Consider the following 17,094-nt stretch of genomic DNA (forward strand, 5'->3'; position numbering starts at 1 on the left):
TCCCCCTGAAGCATATGTTTTTCTGCCTTTTAGGCAGACATGCACGTAGACAAAGTCGGGCCCATCTTTAGACTGAACAGATATGCTTCTCCTGGGCCAGTCACTTACCCCCTTTGTGCCTCAACTTCTTTGTTTCTAAACTGGGGGTGGCAGGGGAAATGTTGTGTCAAAGAAAATGATCAGTATGTTATAAACCAAGAGGATATTAATGTGCTACAAATACATTCCTATTGTCCTTAATTACACAAAGCATAAGGCTAAAGATGAACAGACATACTTTTCTAGGTTTTTTTTTGTGGGAAACCAAGGTCACCACGACCCGTGAAAGTGTAGGGTGAACAACATGTGGGGCTAGTACACGTGCTATACTACAGTTCGCTGGAGTAGAAAGAACATGGGTCATGCAGTCATATTGACTGGGTTCAAATCCCAGCATCACCACTGAAATTTGAGCAAATCACGTAGCTTTCTGAGCCTTGGTTCCTTTATCTGTAAAATGTAAAGGATATCTAACTTCCACTTTGGCTGCAAGGTTTGAGGTGCTGTGAGATACACAGCAGAGGGCCTGGCATGGGTGCTCACCAGATGCGGGTGCCTTTTTCCACCTTTCCGCAGGAGCACAGCTGGCCTGGGCCCCCAGCAGGTCCACCCAGGGACACTCTGCCCTCAACCGTGGGGATTTTAGAGTCCAAGGCTGGGTTGATGGACGGAATAGCCCCACTGCCTGCCAATGGCTTCTCTACCCAGAAGACCACCCCTAAAGCCAAGAATGTGAAACCCAGAGCAGGGCAGGAGAGAAGACTCTAGCCCCTCCTTGCTTTTGTACTGGCCTGGCAGGCTCATTCTTTCCTTGTGGACTCTATGGCGTGGAAGGGGAAGGAGAGAGGTAAAGGCTTTACTGGAAGTTTATTCCAGGAGGAAAACTTCAATCGCAATTTCTCAAGGAAGATGATCATCCCTGGTTAAGTCCCCTTCTCTGTGCTTCCCCAGAACTTACCACATGTGTTGTCATCCTTGATGATTTTTTTAAAATTCATTCCCCCAGTAGATGAATGCTCCTTAACCTTTTGTAGACGCCATCTTTGGGTTCACATAAAATTCCCAAGTCTTCTTTTAATGGCATCTGGGATTCAAAATAAAAGAAATATCATGGGTTAACACCAAATCAACCAATTATAAATATCAACAAGGTTTTTCAAGCTGCTCAAGCTTCCTCCCCAATACAACTCCCTGCCCCAAGCCTGGAAAAGGTCATCATATAAGAGAGAATGAAAGGCCCAAACGTGGAAAACACAAGTTAGTATAGTATGTGTGACGTGTTATAGGAGAGAAACAGAGCAAGTCCTTGGGAGCACGGAGAGGAGGGATTCTGCTGGAGGCCCAGGGAAAGCTGCAGAGAGGCGGGACGATGTGAGTGGGCATTTTCTGGATGGGAAAGATGAACAGGCATTATAAGCACAAGCAACTGCATGGGCAAAGGTCTAAAGCAAGGAAACGGATGACGTTGCAAGGAAATGGCCCAAAATCCTTTGTGGCTGACGTGGGTTGGTGGGGAGTAAAGGTAAAGTGGGTTAGGTCCCCTTATGCCATGCTGAAGAGTTGAATGCAATCCTATAGGCAGGAGTGAAGTAGCATCATTAGAGTTTTATTTTAGAAGAAAAATGTGTGCATGTTTGTGACAGACTCATTGATACAGAGAACAGACTGACGGCTGACAGAGGGGAAGGGAGCTGGGGACTGGGTGGGAAAAGTGAAGGGATTAAGAAGTACAAATTGGTATTTACAAAATAGTCATGGGTCTCTGTATCTACAGAGGCAGAGAAGCATCGAATAGACTGTCAAACTACAGCGGGAAGGCTGGGGAGGGTTGGGGGTGGAGGGGTGAAGTAAGAGATCAACCAAAGGACTTGAATGCATGCATATAAGCATAACCAATGGACACAAGACACTGGGGGCGGGGGAGGTGAGGGCATGTGCTGGAGGTAGGAGAGGCCAGGGGAAGGTCAATGGGGAAAAAAGGAGACATATGTACTACTATTTGTAATACTTTAAACAATAAAATAAAATTTAAAAAAATAGTCATGGGGATGCAAAGTTGAACATAGGGAATATAGTTGGTAATATTCTAATAACCTTGTATGGTGCCATGTGGGTACTGGACATGTCAGTGGAACCACTCGGTAAAGTATATAATCGTCTAACCACTATGCATACACCTAAAATCAATACAGAATAATATAGAATGTAAACTGAAACTGAAAAATAACAAATTTTTTAAATGTTAAAAGTAAATTTTTAAAAAAGTGGATCTGTTCTCTTGTAAAAAAAAAGGGGGGGGGAGAAAACATCTAACTGTGAAGTTACGACTCAATCAATACAGGTAGTAAGTGGTAGACAAATACTTAAATAAAAATGAATTTTCCTAAACAAAAAAGAAGTGAGAGGGGGAAACCAGAGTAAGAAAGAGCCTATTTTACCTATTTAACCCTCCCAGTTACCCCATGGAGTACTATTTTTATCTCCATAGCAAGAGGAGCTCACAACTTGCTCTTTTGCTGACAGGTGGCAAAGCTGGGACTCAAACCCAGGTCTTCTGATGTCAAGTCTAGGGCTCTTTCCACTTCTCATCCTAACTCATTAGCTACTGCAGCCAAGACATGCAGACACTGGGTTGCTTTTTTGTGCTATGGGCCTATTTAGCAGTCTAGATGCCTCTGAGCCTCTTGTCAGAATAATTTTTAATGCATAAAAGAAAATTCATTGAACTACCAAAAACACTAATAGCGCTGAAATCTAGTTATTAAAATATTTAAAACACTGTACTACGGTAATTTAAGTGCTTCTTTATTAATTCATCAAAAAGCAAGCTCTATTGGAGGAACTAGTAGTGACTAGAATTCCAAAATGATGGCAAATACAAATCATTTTTAAAACATATCTTCAGTGACTGCAACGCAATATGAAAATGTCTGTGATACCGACTAGTGACATTGTTCTGAGTTTTCCTCATGCAACTGTGACTAGCCTCTAATCATCACCAATAAAAACGACAAATTTCAGTTATACAGGGTGGAGCAAAAGTAGGCTTATAGTTGTTCATGTGGAAAATAATACAATAATTAATAATTATATAATAATAAACTGTGTTTTGCGTACTCCCAATGTAAACCTACTTTTGTCCCACCCTGTTGATCAGTGAACATGAAGGTATAATTTTTCCCACCCAAATCCACAGACCCATGGGCCCTGGTTAAGAACCTCAGGAAATGTTTCAAATTTGAGACAATCTGTGAGAGTGATTTCTAAAATATTTAGGAACAAGATTCTTTTATTTCAAATGAACTTCAATGATGAAATAGTTCAAAGCAGAAAGGTTCTGATTGGAGCAGCGTGTAAAGGACTTGAAGACCCATCCCCTGGGTCTGCTCCTCATGTCTCTCAGGCCCAGGCACCCCCAAGGGAGCAGGCCCATGAGGTTTCCCAACAGGTAATGGCAGGGCTCAGCTTTCTCTTTTTTTTTTTAAATATATTTTATTGATTTTTTACATAGAGGAAGGGAGAGCGATAGAGAGTTAGAAACATTGATGAGAGAGAAACATCGATCAGCTGCCTCCTGCACATCTCCTACTGGGGATGTGCCCACAACCAAGGCACATGCCCCCGACCGGAATCGAACCTGGGATCCTCCAGTCCGTAGGCCGACGCTCTATCCACTGAGCCAAACCGGTCTTGGCAACTTTCTTAAGACAGAAGTCTGGAAAGTTCTCTGGTGACAATAACCCTTTTCCAGAAAACGCACTGCCCTCCCACTCTCAGGAAAGCGTGTGTCCAGGGAAAGTTTCTGAGCAGCCATGGTCCTCAGCAATAGTCCAGAGGTAGCATTGTTCCTACGTGGGCCCTCCCAGTGAACAGTAACGGTTTCAAGCTAATAAGGAAATAATCCATTTTCAGCAGATGAAAGAAGAGGGATCAGAAAGGTAACTTGAGCGGAGGGTAATAAGTAGTGCCAAAAACTTATAATGGAAACTATCTAAAGAATCCAAGACCCTTTGTTAGATATGAATGATTTCTTTTTTCTGGTGAAAAGTGTATGAAGAACTTGAGAAGAAGGGCCTGGGAGCAGTTTATGAAACAGCCTCTGTCTGGGGAAGAAGGGCCCGGGGTAAGGTTGCAGCTCCACTGTATCCTTAAGTTACGTAACGGGGAGGGAGTTGAAAGATGTTCAAACCACCACAATATGATGTGCTCTGTCTTTGAACTCTTTCCTCCGGGTTTTAACTGTAAGTTCATACATGTTTCCTTGCAATGCCTCTCTCACTGGGTGTGAATATAGAGCAGAGGCAGAAATAAATTTAATTAAGAATGAATTCTATAAGGGGAGCTATGCACACCTGATGTTCCCCACCCTGAGTGCCAAAATCTTTACTGTAATTTGTAATTCAGGAAGAATCCACCTACTCGAGATACCTATATAGAACAATGCTTTGAAGTTTCTAAAGGAAAAAGTTTTATAAAGACATTAAATGGATTTATTGACAATGTCTAATCCCATTTTGACATAAAACTAGAATCTGTTGGCTCTACTAGCAAAATGCAAAGAGCTAGAAAATAGATATAACGGGCTATGATATCAGTTTAAAATGCCTTTTATTCATTCACTCATTCATTTATTTTAAACTATTTATTGAGTGGCTATTATGGTCAATGGACTAAACAAGATGCCATAAATACATTGAGAACAGCACATGGTCCTTTGATCTCATGGGACACATATTCCAAAGGGGAGACAATCAACCAATACTTATTCAGTTCTCCTGAAAGAACTGGTTCTCGGTCTTCAGTGTGACTAAAAATCACCCAGAACGCTTATTAAAAATAAAAATATATATTCCTGCCCAGCCAGTGTGGCTCAGTGGTTGAGCATCAACCTGTGAATCAGGAGGTCACAGTACATTTCCCAGTCAAGGGCACATACCTGGGTTGCAGGCTCTATCCCCAGTAGGAGGTGTTCAGGAGGCAGTTGATCAATGATTCTCTCTCATCATTGATGTTTCTATTTCTCTCTCTCTCTCCCTTTCTCTCTGAAATCAATAAAAATCTATTTTAAAAAATACATATTCCTGTTCTGGCTGGTGTTTCCCAGTGGTTGGAGTGTTGGCCTAAGCACTGAAGGGCCACTGTTCTGATTCCCAGTCAAGGGGACCTACCAGGGTTTCAGGTTTGATCCTGGCCCCGGTAAGAGCAAGTACAGGAGGCAACCAATCGATATGCCTCATGCTGATGTATCTCTCTCTATCTCTCTCTCTCTCTCTCACTCTCTCTTTCTCTCTCCCATCCCTCCCACTCTCTCTTAAAAAAAATTAATGTAAAAAATACCCTTGAGTGAAGATTAACAACAACATAAATGCATATACCTGATCCAGCAAACCAGAAGTGGGCTGAGGAAGGAGCATTTTTTAAACAAGCTTGACAGTGAGCCCAGTGCCGGTGTTTGGCAGACTAGGCCTGGAAGAACAGCACACGAATGAGACTACAGAACAGTCTGCCTTCCTGGGCCCACTGCTCTCATCGCAGGCTCTTCGCACAGGAAGCTTCAAACGCCTTGCTAGTACACCTTCTTCCTTGCCTGCACACTTTCTTAGGAGTTCAGCCTTTAAATACTAGGTCCTACCTGGTAAATAATTTACTTCTAGGGAAAACTGATTCCTTCCAACACACTTGGAAAATGCCTTTGGTATTTTGCTGCAGCTCCCTGTCTCTCTAACCTGAACCATCTGCCCCTCCTTGTTTAGGCAGCGGCATAATTTCGACATAATTTCTGTGAGCTTCAGCAGCAGGAGGAGGGGTTCACACCCCTTTGGGTACTAAGAGTGACATATTGCTTGCAAGGTGCTTGAGTCCTTCCAACACTATAAAACAGCCCACCCCACCTAGTATTATCCAAGAGCATGACTGTTTGACCTCTTCATACTCATACCACACACACATACATCCATGCACATACAAATAGGTTTACATATAAAATCTACCTGACCAAAACCTGCCATTTCCTTCATCTTATTAAAAAGTATTAATTTTTAAACTCTCAGCTGTAAAGCTAGTAAACCATACAAGAATTTGGCTCTTGCCCTCACCGGTGTGCCTCAGTTGGTTAGACGTCATCCTGTGCACCAAAAGGTTGCCGGTTCGATTCTCAGCAGGGCACAGGCCCAGGTTCCCCAGTAGGGCACTTGCAGGAGGCAGCCTATCAATGTTTTCCCTCTCACATTGATGTTTCTCTCTCTCTCCTTCTCCCTTTCTCTCTTTAAAAAAAAAAAAATCAATTAAAAAAAAAAGATTTGGCTCCTGTCAATTCTATTTTCATAAAGATACCACGAAGTGAAGAACTCCAGTCTCCAAACGCAATGTCACTTTCTCCTCCCATAGATGACAGTGTTAGGATCACCCTTGAGGTGACACCACGCCTGGACCTTCCTGTGACTCAACCCCTAGCTCCAACCAAGTAAAGCCAGACCAGCTTTTATCTTCCTCGGAAGCACAAACTGTTGCTGCATAATAACCTCTGGACCAATTAACTATATCCCGGTGGATTTAAGCATAATACTTTTTAAAGTTCGTTCTTATAATTTTTATTTCTTCTTAATATGGTAATATCTTACTAATAAAAAATTAATTACTCAAGGCTGAGCTGAATTAGTGAAAAGTGTGAATTATAAATGATGTCTTTCAGAGCAGTTTTGTTACTATAAAATACAAGATGAAGTAAGTGTTGCCAAGTAGAAGGCATGCTGCCCTGCCCTGCTTTAATGAGTAGATAAGAATAATTTGTAATTAGCATACGAAGGCTGCTAAATTGCTTTTTAAAACATTCTTAGCTTCTTAGCGTAGGACGTTCAGGCTTCCGCAGCACACATCACTGAGAGTTTCCCAAAGCTGGCTCTATGAATACTCAATAAGGGGTTATGGCAGATTTAAACACTGGATAATTTTTGAAGTCCATTTTAGCTCAAAACTTCCATAATTCTGTGATTAACTGAATTTAACATATTTTGTTTAATTTGGTAAAATTGTTTTATGAATTATCATAAATTCCAAACTAATGAAACCCAAATTGATAGATTTTGCCGAATCCAATTACTCGCCTCATTTCTTGATTTTCATAGGGAAGCTAATATTCGGTGCCTTGTCAAGGGTGTCCTGTTCCCTGACATCTAAGTGAAGAAAAGGAGGAAACCTCACCTCAGACATGGAGAGCAGAAACTGACATGTGAATCACAGTGCACTGTTTACTCCCAAATGTGCTGGGTCTTTTCGTGTTCACAGTTCTTTGTACAATAAGGATAGTGATTATTAATAACACCATGTTAACGAAAGAGAACCCAAGGATCTCTGAGCTCTTTCAGAATTAGAATTCAGGTCTTCTGACTCCAGAGACTACTCGGTATGAAATAGAAGCTCAATGCGTATTGGTTTAATGAATGAACAAGTTGATCATCAATCAAACAATAATTAGGGATAATCTAATTCAAATAAAGCACTGATAGGCAAAGCAAGACAATCATTTGAACAGTAAACACCATTCAGACAGATAGTCAGGAAAGCAGAAATCCTATCAGGATACCTAAGCCAGACTAGATACAGAATTATCAAGGCCTGTTGAAAAAAAAAATGCAAGCACCCTTGTTCAAAAATCATTAAGAATTTTAAGACAGCAACAAGAGATCATTAAACCAAGCCCAGAGCCCTTCTGAGAACAGGAGGCCCCTGGGCAACTCCACAGATCACAGGCCCATGAAGCCAGCCCTGTGCATGAACTTGGAAAACCTAGAGTTTGGTTCCTGCTGGGAATGGTACCATCCTGTTCACAGCATTTCAGATATTGGTGGGCGGGAACTTCTTGGCACAATGATTGGAGGCCCTATGAGAGGTAGGGACAGCCCTGCATTGTAAAGAATCCTCCTGCCACCCAAAGAAAATTTGAATGTCCCACAGGATATTCACATTGGTGAAAAGCCTATTTATAATTATCTGAGAGTAAAACCCACCTTTGTTGGACATATCCTGAATTTTCCAGAATGTGAGTACTCTGTTGATTCTTGGGAAGACTGTGTGGTGCTAGTTCAGAACGTTATCATTACGGTTACATTAATGACAGCAGCATGTCATTCAAGGTGATGCTCGTGACTCCTGACTCCTTTGTTACATCTTCTCGTAGAGTCCTAGCTGTGCATTTATGTAAGGAACACGTATTACTTTATCATAAGTCATTTTCCTTTTATGTTACAGTTGGAACATTATTTCTTTCTAATTGGTTAGAGGTAGGTTATACTGAGAGAGCATTTTATTTCCTGTTGGCAAAAGGCGATTTCAAAATATTTGTTACATAAAGTGGCTTTTGGTATGAAAGAGTTGAGAACCACAGGCTTAGAGGCAAGAGATTATAGAATGTTTCAGCTGGAAGGAATTTGAGAGATTATCAGCTTCACTGACAGATAAGGAAATTGGGGCTGAAATAGATTATGTCTCTTGCCTAAGGTCACTCAGCGATTATTGGCAAGGCCAGGACTTGAACCTATGCTAATTTCCAGAACTATGTAATTATTTTCTTCTTTCTTCCTTCCTCTCTTCCTTTCTTCCTTCCAGTAAACACAACTGAGCTCTTACTTTGTGCCAGGCACTGGAGTGGGTGCTGATGATGCAGAGTTGACTAAGACACAGGTTCCCTTAATGAGATCCCAGACTGACCAGAACACAGGGCAAACCCCACATGTGGTTCAGCATGCTCTAGACCAGATCTACATTCAAAACATTATGAGGAGCAAATGATTGAGTCTTCTCAGGGAGTTGAATACAAAGGTAGAATTTGAATCATGAGGTGAGAGGATGGTTTTTTGCTCTTTAGGGACAAGGGGACCCTCATTCTAAGCAGCTCCAGAGCGGACAAAAACACAGTGGCCAAAGCGAGACCATCTATAATCAAGTGTTGGCTGTCCACAGCCCTTAAGGCCAAGGGGTACTTTCCAGAAGCACAGGGTTGGTCAAACACAGCCAAACACAGACAACCAGAGAGCAGGGCTGGCTCAGAGGACTTGGGGTTCCCTGGGGTCCTCTGGGAGAGAGGAAATGCAGGGGGACTTCTCTGTGCAGGGCCTGCTAAGCCTTTGAGTTCTGTGGGCACTGGCCAGAGTGCAGACTAAGAAAAGAGCTCTTTGCTGAAGTGGTTAAGTGAAGTGGTTAAGTGGAACACCTTATTGATTCCCACCTCGCTTGGAATAGACCTCAATTACCAGCATCAAGTGCTTTAATAAGAGCAAAGGAAAGATTTACTGGATGCAAGTGCTTTTCATTAGAGGGGACTGAGAGGAAATAACACCTGCTGGCCCACCAGGGAGGGGCCGTGGCGTGGCCTCCAGCCCAGTGACTGCCAACCAGACAGGAAGGTGAGTAAGAGGAAGTCCAATGAGAGCACCTGTGCTGCGTATCAGAAGTGTTAGGAAAAGATTTCCACAGATTGCCAGGCTGTCCGTTTCCCTCCTCCTCTTCCTCTCTACACAGCAAACCCCGCCACCTGGGACGCTCGGGCACAGGCAATGTGGCTGCCACCTCCTGAGAGCAGAGCCAGGCTCCAGCTTGTCGTTTTTTAGGCATTATCTCTAATTCTCACCCCAACCGTACTAGAGATGTGTAATTTTTCCACATTACAGGGAAGAAAAGTAAAACTGATGAAATGACTCCTAAATGATGGGTCCCGGTGTCTCTGGCACCAAAGCCTGTACTTGAAAATTTTCTCTTGGAATAGGACTTGGCAGGCATCTATCTTTCCTCTCAAGGTTTTGAGTTAAATCCACCCTAACCTACAAAAACTGACCAAATTTTTATTTTGATTGAGCAACTACTATATGTCAGATACCAAGAAAATACTATGCCGTTGTGTCTTCATAACCAGCTTAGGAGGTTGCCCTACTGTTATTCTCCCCATTACAGAGACGAGTTAACAAGGCCTGAGAAGTTACTCAGTTAGCATGTGGCAAAGTGAGGCCTTGAACACAATGTGGTCAGAGTCAAGACCCCACGCTTGAATCAACTGCATACTAGATGTTTCTTGAAGAAAGGATAAATGAAAGGTATAGCTGTGCAAGCTAAGTAGACAGGACTCAGGGAATGCACCATGCATTCAAATATTCAACAAATATTTATTGAGCTCCTACTTCACCTCAAGCATTTTTCTAAGCCCAAGGGATACAGTGATGATCCTGGGAATAATATTATTTGGGGGGCAGCTTACTATACATGAGGAACAAATAAGTGAGGAAAGACCTGACAGAGTTGAGTACAATAAAGAAAGTAAAACAGGGCACAGTAGATGGGTCTGCTTTATAATGGGGTGGTCAGGTAGGGGTCACCTAGGAAAATTGTTCGTAACCTGTGGCCTCAATGACAAGATGGTTCTAAGCATGCAAAGGTCTAGTTCAAAAGCATTCTAGGTCCGTGGTCAACAAACTGCGGCTTGCAAGCCACATGCGGCTCTTTGGCCCCTTGAGTGTGGCTCTTCCTAAGCCTTAGGAGCACCCTAATTAAGTTAATAACAATGTACCTACCTATATAGTTTAAGTTTTAAAAATCTGGCTCTCAAAAGAAATTTCAATTGTTGTACTGTTGATATTTGGCTCTTTTGACTAATGAGTTTGCCGACCACTGTTCTAGGTGAAGCAGAGTCAGAAAGACAGAAAGGAACTTGGTGCATCCTCAGAAGAGAAGAAGGCCCCTGGGATCAGGATGAACTGAGGGAGAGGGAGGGGACATGCGGTCTGCAAGGAGGGGGAGCCAGTCTCCTGGGGCCTGGCAGGCCATCATACAGAATTAGATTTTATTCTGTGTAAGAGAGGAAGACATGGAAGTGTTTTAAGCCTTTTAAATGATTTGCGTTTTAAAAACATAATTTTGGCTGCTGTTTGGAGGGGGCGCAAGAAAATGCAGGGAAATAGATGAGTGGTAGGGTATTGCAGGAGTCCAGCCCCAATAATGTTGTCGCAGATGTGGCGCAGGGAGGAGATGTAAAGAAGTAGTCACATCCTGAATACATTGTGATACATTGTGATCCAACTTTTGTAAAGAGCTACCTTTTGACCGCCTGGAGGTGCTTCCTGCCAGCCACTCTCATTAGCTTCTGCCACGTCAGACTGAAAATTCAACTGAAATAACGGAATGTGATGTCGCCATCGCCTCTGCTCACCCTGAGAGGGTTTGGGTTTTATGAAGTGTCACAAGAAACAATGCTCGTCAGGCCGCCCAGCAGCTCCCCTGACCGCTGCTCACAGTGGCCCAGACGCAGAGGAAAACCAGGACGGAGACCTCCCTGTTTCCTGAAACAGCCCCTTAGATGGCAGGTCCTGCTTACTGTGGTCCAAGTGACAGTTACTCCAGAAGAAATAGAAAATAGGAATAACTAGAGGAAACTTGAGGTCTTCAGGGGGTACCATCTAATATCTTTAAGAGCAACTTAGGATGCCCGGCCAGCATGGCTTGGTGGTTGAGTGTCAACCTTTGAACCAGGAGGTCATGGTTCAATTCCCGATCAGGGCACATGCCCGGGTTGAGGGCTCGATCCCCAGTGTGGGGCATGCAGGAGGCAGCCAATCAATGATTCTCTCTCATCATTGATGTTTCTATCTCTCCCTCTCCCTTCCTCTCTGAAATCAATAAAAAGATATTTAAAATAAAAGTATAGCCCTAACTGGTTTGGCTCAGTGGATAGGGCGTCGGCCTTCGGACTGAAGGGTCCCAGGCTCGATTCTGGTCAGGGGCATGTACCTTGGCTGCAGGCTCAATCCCAGTAGGGGGTGTGCAGGAGGCAGCTGTATGATGTTTCTATCTCATCGATGCTTCTAACTCTCTATCCCTCTCCCTTCCTCTCTGTAAAAAATCAATAAAATATATTTTAAAATAAAAGTATAAATAAAAGCAATTTAGGAGTGTGAGGTTTGTCTACCACCAATAGGTTTACCAGTAAGTACCTCTTCTAGAAATCAGGGGAAATTCATCTGAAGGTGGCAGGCAATCATCTGCAGGTCTGACTCTGAGAGACAGAAGGTTGGGCACAAGGTGAACTGTCAGGAAGAAAAAAAGAATCGAGGGAACCCTAGAGAAGATGGGCCTCGTACATAATTGATCTGACAGATTACTGCCCACTTCATCATCGCAGCTGAATTACGGCCACTCTCCCCTGTGGGAGTGCATTTGTGTTTAAGGGCACCAGACCCCAGCTAGTAAGGGAAGTGTTTAAGTGGGAAAGATAACATGTCTGTCAGTCTGAGCTAGTGATTCTGGAAACCCAAATACCATGCCAGAGCCTTAAGATTAAAAACACATAAATCTAACTCTAACCCAAATCAGAAGGCATTTTGTCCATTGAGCAAGGACAGGGGTTTATGACAACTGCCCCTCCTGACTTTTGGTTGGTTAATTGTATTGGAAGAAAAAAATGCTGTGTTCTGGGGACCTTCATCAAAAAAATGGTACTAGTATTACTCTTGGCTACCTGGGTTTGATTTCTTCCAAAGGGTAGGATAAAGGATGTTCATAGTTTCCTCAATAAATATGTATTTAATACCTGTCACTCATCCATCATTCTGCTAGGAACAATATGAAAACAAGATAAGCAAACCATCCCTCGCCTCATGGACTTTATAATTCAGTTCATCTTTAGAACTTGTTAGCTATTGAGACATTTCTATGTCAAAGGGTTAAATCCAATTTAATATAAAAAATCTGTATTGAGCTCATATTCTGAGCAAAGTAATGAAAGACAACAAGAATTACTCATTCAAATAAATAAGACAACAAGTGTGAATATGCTATATATGTATGTTTGGGGAGAAACAGAGTTCATGGAAATCTAGATAACGGCCTGAAGGAACCTGCAGTGTGGGAGGGATGATAAAACTTGCATAAAGATACTAAAATCAATGACAGGAAATGATAAACATCCTTGAAAAAGAGAAGTGCAGATAAAGAATTTTAGCAGCAAGAACAAGGGGCTGGGAGATGGGCAAAAGCTATTCTCTGCCTCAACTTTTCACTTCATTTATTTACTTGACAAATATAATGTGAATTCTCGCCTCATTCTAGATATTGTTAGAGTCTTTAATGAACGAGACTAGAAAACAGAGAGATGCCAATTCACTGGGGTGAATACAGAAGATGCCATGGAAAAACATAGTCCAAGTCGGCTTCTGGTGAGAGACAGCAAAGGAAGGTTTTACCAGGCAGATGAGCTTTCTCTGGGTGTGAAAGAAAAGCTGACATCTCAGAAGAGGGAGGACACAGTGCTCTGGGCAGTAATTACAGGCTCTCCAGTGAGAGATGTGGAGGGAAGCAGGGTACAAGTGGGAAGCAGGGGAGGAGGCTAAGGGGGAGGTTGGCCAAGCCTCTCCCAGTTTTCCCAGTGAAATAGGAGGGGAGGTTAACAGTTAAGAGGTGAAAGTAGCATGGTCTACAGGGACCGAAATGGCAGGTTATGCTTTGAAAGGCTGCTTTGAGAAGATAAGATACTCAGAAAGAACAAGCAAAAAGGCAGCTCTGAAGTAGAAACCACAAATGTGGTGTGGCGTACATTCCACACAGTCCTGCCAAATACTCAAACAGCGTGAGGAGTCTGGGCATAAGAGTGGAGGGAACTCCCCACTGGACAGACAAATATGTGTGTGCAAGGGAACTGGGGGTGCTATGAAGAGTTCAGATGATCAACCACAGGACCTACCCTGGGGGGTTGAAAGAAAATGGGTCAAGTCATTGGAGATGGAATGGTAAATAGTGTCCATCTCAAGGGGTCAAGGCCAATTGATAGAATCCTGTGCGGAGAAGGACTCCAAAGTTACCTCTGTGCTCAATGGGAGAGAATGGCAGATGGATCGCGAATGTTCCCCATGGGCACAAAAAGAGTGGCAGCTACACACCAGGCATATGCCATCTCTGGACAAGAGGCCAAATGAGGCTGGGAGGTTGTGGGCAGAGAGAGAGATGTTAGAACTTGAGGTTTCCAAATTGGACTTCTCATTGGAGATGTCCAGGCCTAGAGCACGGCCCTGGGAAGGTTTGGCTGAATAGAGGTGAAGGCCTAACCTAGTGCTCAGATACCTGAATGCTGCTGCTTTTGTCTCATAGAGATATGTTTTCAGAAGAAAAGATACACTTGTGACTAAAGAGAAGGATGGATGATTGAAAAGGCACTTGGCCATTATGATATAAATGGAAGAAGGCAGGGAAACTGTCATTCCCCCATTATCATCAGCCTCCAGTTTCAAGAAGCCAGAGAAAATAGTAGCAGGAGGCATTCTGTGGGCTTCCTCCAAACTCATGGCCACTCACCAGTTCCTCCAGCAGGGTGGGCAGGGAGTGAGCCAATGACCTCTCCTCCAATGACCTGACCCCATGACCTTCCTTTTTTTAATTGCGGTAAGAACACTTAACATGAGATCTTCCCTACTGACAAATGTCCACTGTAAGATACAGTCTATTGACTCTAGGTAACATGTTGTACAACAGATCTCTAGATATTACTCATCTTGCTTAACTGAAACTTTATACCCTCTAATTGGCAACTCTCATTTTCCCGTCCCCAGCCCCTGGCAACCACCATGCTACTCTTTCCTTGAGTCCGTGAATTTGATTACTTTCCATACCCCCATATAAGTGGCATAGAGCAGCATTTGCCTTTCTGTGACTGGCTTATTTCACTTCACATAATGTCCTCAAGATTCCTCCCTGTTGTCACATATTGCAGAATTTCCTTCTTTTTAAAGGCTGAATAATATTCCACTGTGTGTATATATACCACATTTTCTTTACCCATTCATCAGTCCGTAAGTATTCAGGTTGTTGCCACATCTTGGCCATTGTGAATAATGCTGCAATAAGCATAGAAGTGTTGCTATCTCTTCAAGGCTCTGATTTCAATTCTCTCGGGTAAATATCCAGAAGTGGGATTACTGAATCATGGTAGTTCTGGTTTTTAATGTTTTAAGGAGCCCTTATACTGTTTCCCATAGTGGTTGCACCATTCTTCATTCCCGTCAATCACATACAAGAGCCCCAATTTCTCCACATCTTCCTCTGAATCTCCTCCTGGGCCCTGGAATGAGTGTCCCTGGAGCCTTGCAGGGCAAGACCAGCACCTCCTCATCTCTGGGCGCCACTCTGCAGGGCTAAGCTCACAGGTCTCGATGCTTGCCTGTCTGCCAGCTTGCCTGGTAGATAAAAAGTAGAGAAGGAATCAGGATTGGCCAGAGAGCTGACTTCAGGGGCCTAGAGAGCATGTCTAAAAGCGTTTGTCAAAAAAAGAGTTAATGACTGCTTCTCTGCGGGAAGCCCGGAAGAAATGAGTGTTCGGAAGTGTAGCACGTTGGCTTTTACAGTAGGTGGTGTTATTGTTACATGTTCATGCAGACAGTGCTAATTAACAATCCTAAAGGCCACATCGTTAAATTATTTCTCTGCTTAAAACCCTGCAATGCTTAACGCACCCCAGCAATTCAATTATAGCCAAAACACCAGCCTGAACGCCAGGCACTGCTCTCAGCTGACAAAGTACAAGTTGTTCTGAAAAGCAGGTGAGGCTTAAAAGGGAAAGGAAAACACCTGACCAGCTATCTTCTTTTCCCCTCCCTGACATGCACTCTAAATATCAAAACAACAATAATCTTCCAAGAAAATTTCATGTGGACCTTACCTTTGCCAGACAATGAAATGTAGACTCTACCAATTTTTCTGTGTGTGCAGATAAAAAGAATCTGATAGGATTTCCTTAAAGATCTCGCCTGAAACATCAAATCAGTGCCCCCAGACCTATTGGGTGCATTGGGTTTCACTGTGTTACTTCTGGGTCCTGCCACCCATCCTTTGTCCTTTCCAACCACTGCAAATTGCATTTGAGGTTTGAACCTGAGGCCGGCCATGGCTTTGGGCTGGGTTTATCCTGGATGTGTCTCACAGTCAGCACACCACAGCACTTGGAACAGCACACAAAGCCTCTTTGTCTCGCACCCAGTGAAATGTCTCAAGTACAGAGCGCAGCAAGAAAGGGCTTTGATCCAGCTTCTCTCACACACACACACACACACACACACACACACACACACGGCTTCTGCCCTTCCCTGCCTCCCCCGGCCTGATCTCCTCAGTAGCCAGGCAGTGCACTGCACAGGTGCGCAGCCTGATCGGCTGGCCAAGCGGCCTCAGTCCTCTGGACGAGATTTGGCAGGCAGCACCACGACAGAACCTCCCGCTTGGAAAGTGCTGGTGCCGAGACCACATCTGGGAGCAGCACATATGTGATTCCACTGGTTTTCACACAAAGAGGCAGATTGTGCCAGTGGCCAGCTGGCCAGCTGGGCACTCATCTGCAGCCTTAGGAGCAGAGGTGGGGGAGCAACCTGCCTGCTGCTCTGCATGGTCTCCCCAAATGCCCAGTCTCTGTATAAACCTTTCCTCATTACTCTCCTCCCTAACACCATCCCAATAAAACCCCTCGAGGAAGCTCCATTCAACGCTATGGGACCAGGAGACCTAGGTACTACCTTAGCTCCACATCAACAAGCACAGTCAGTGCACAGAGCACCCCCACAACAAAGGTTTGTTGGATGGAGAAATGGAGGGATGGATGGATGAATAGACAGATGGATGAATGGCTGATGGATAGATTAATGGGTGGGTGGATGGATGGATGGATGGATGGATAGAAGATAAAGCTAGCCAACAAGCTATTACCCCTCTCTAAAAGAACAGTGTCCTCTCACTGACAGCCTCAATCTGGACTCCAGCTCTCTGGAGAGGTAGTACAGGCTGGTGTGAGCAGGCCAGCAATGAACTTGTAGTGCTGCCAATCCCCATTCTCCCACCATGGCAGACATCGCTAACAGGCCACAGTGTTCTTGCCAAACAGATTCAAGACCTTTCCTTTCAATTTCCTCAGTAGTGCTCCAGGCAGGTACTACTAATCACCAAACAGGATGCAACCAGTTGTCTGCCCCAGGGTTAGAATATGGACCATTGTTCACATCTGATCCAATCATTTTCTTACTGTGAGACCTGGAGAAA

This window comes from Myotis lucifugus, unplaced genomic scaffold, assembly GCF_000147115.1.
Source record: "Myotis lucifugus unplaced genomic scaffold, Myoluc2.0 scaffold_63, whole genome shotgun sequence".
Taxonomy (NCBI): Eukaryota; Metazoa; Chordata; class Mammalia; order Chiroptera; family Vespertilionidae; genus Myotis; species Myotis lucifugus.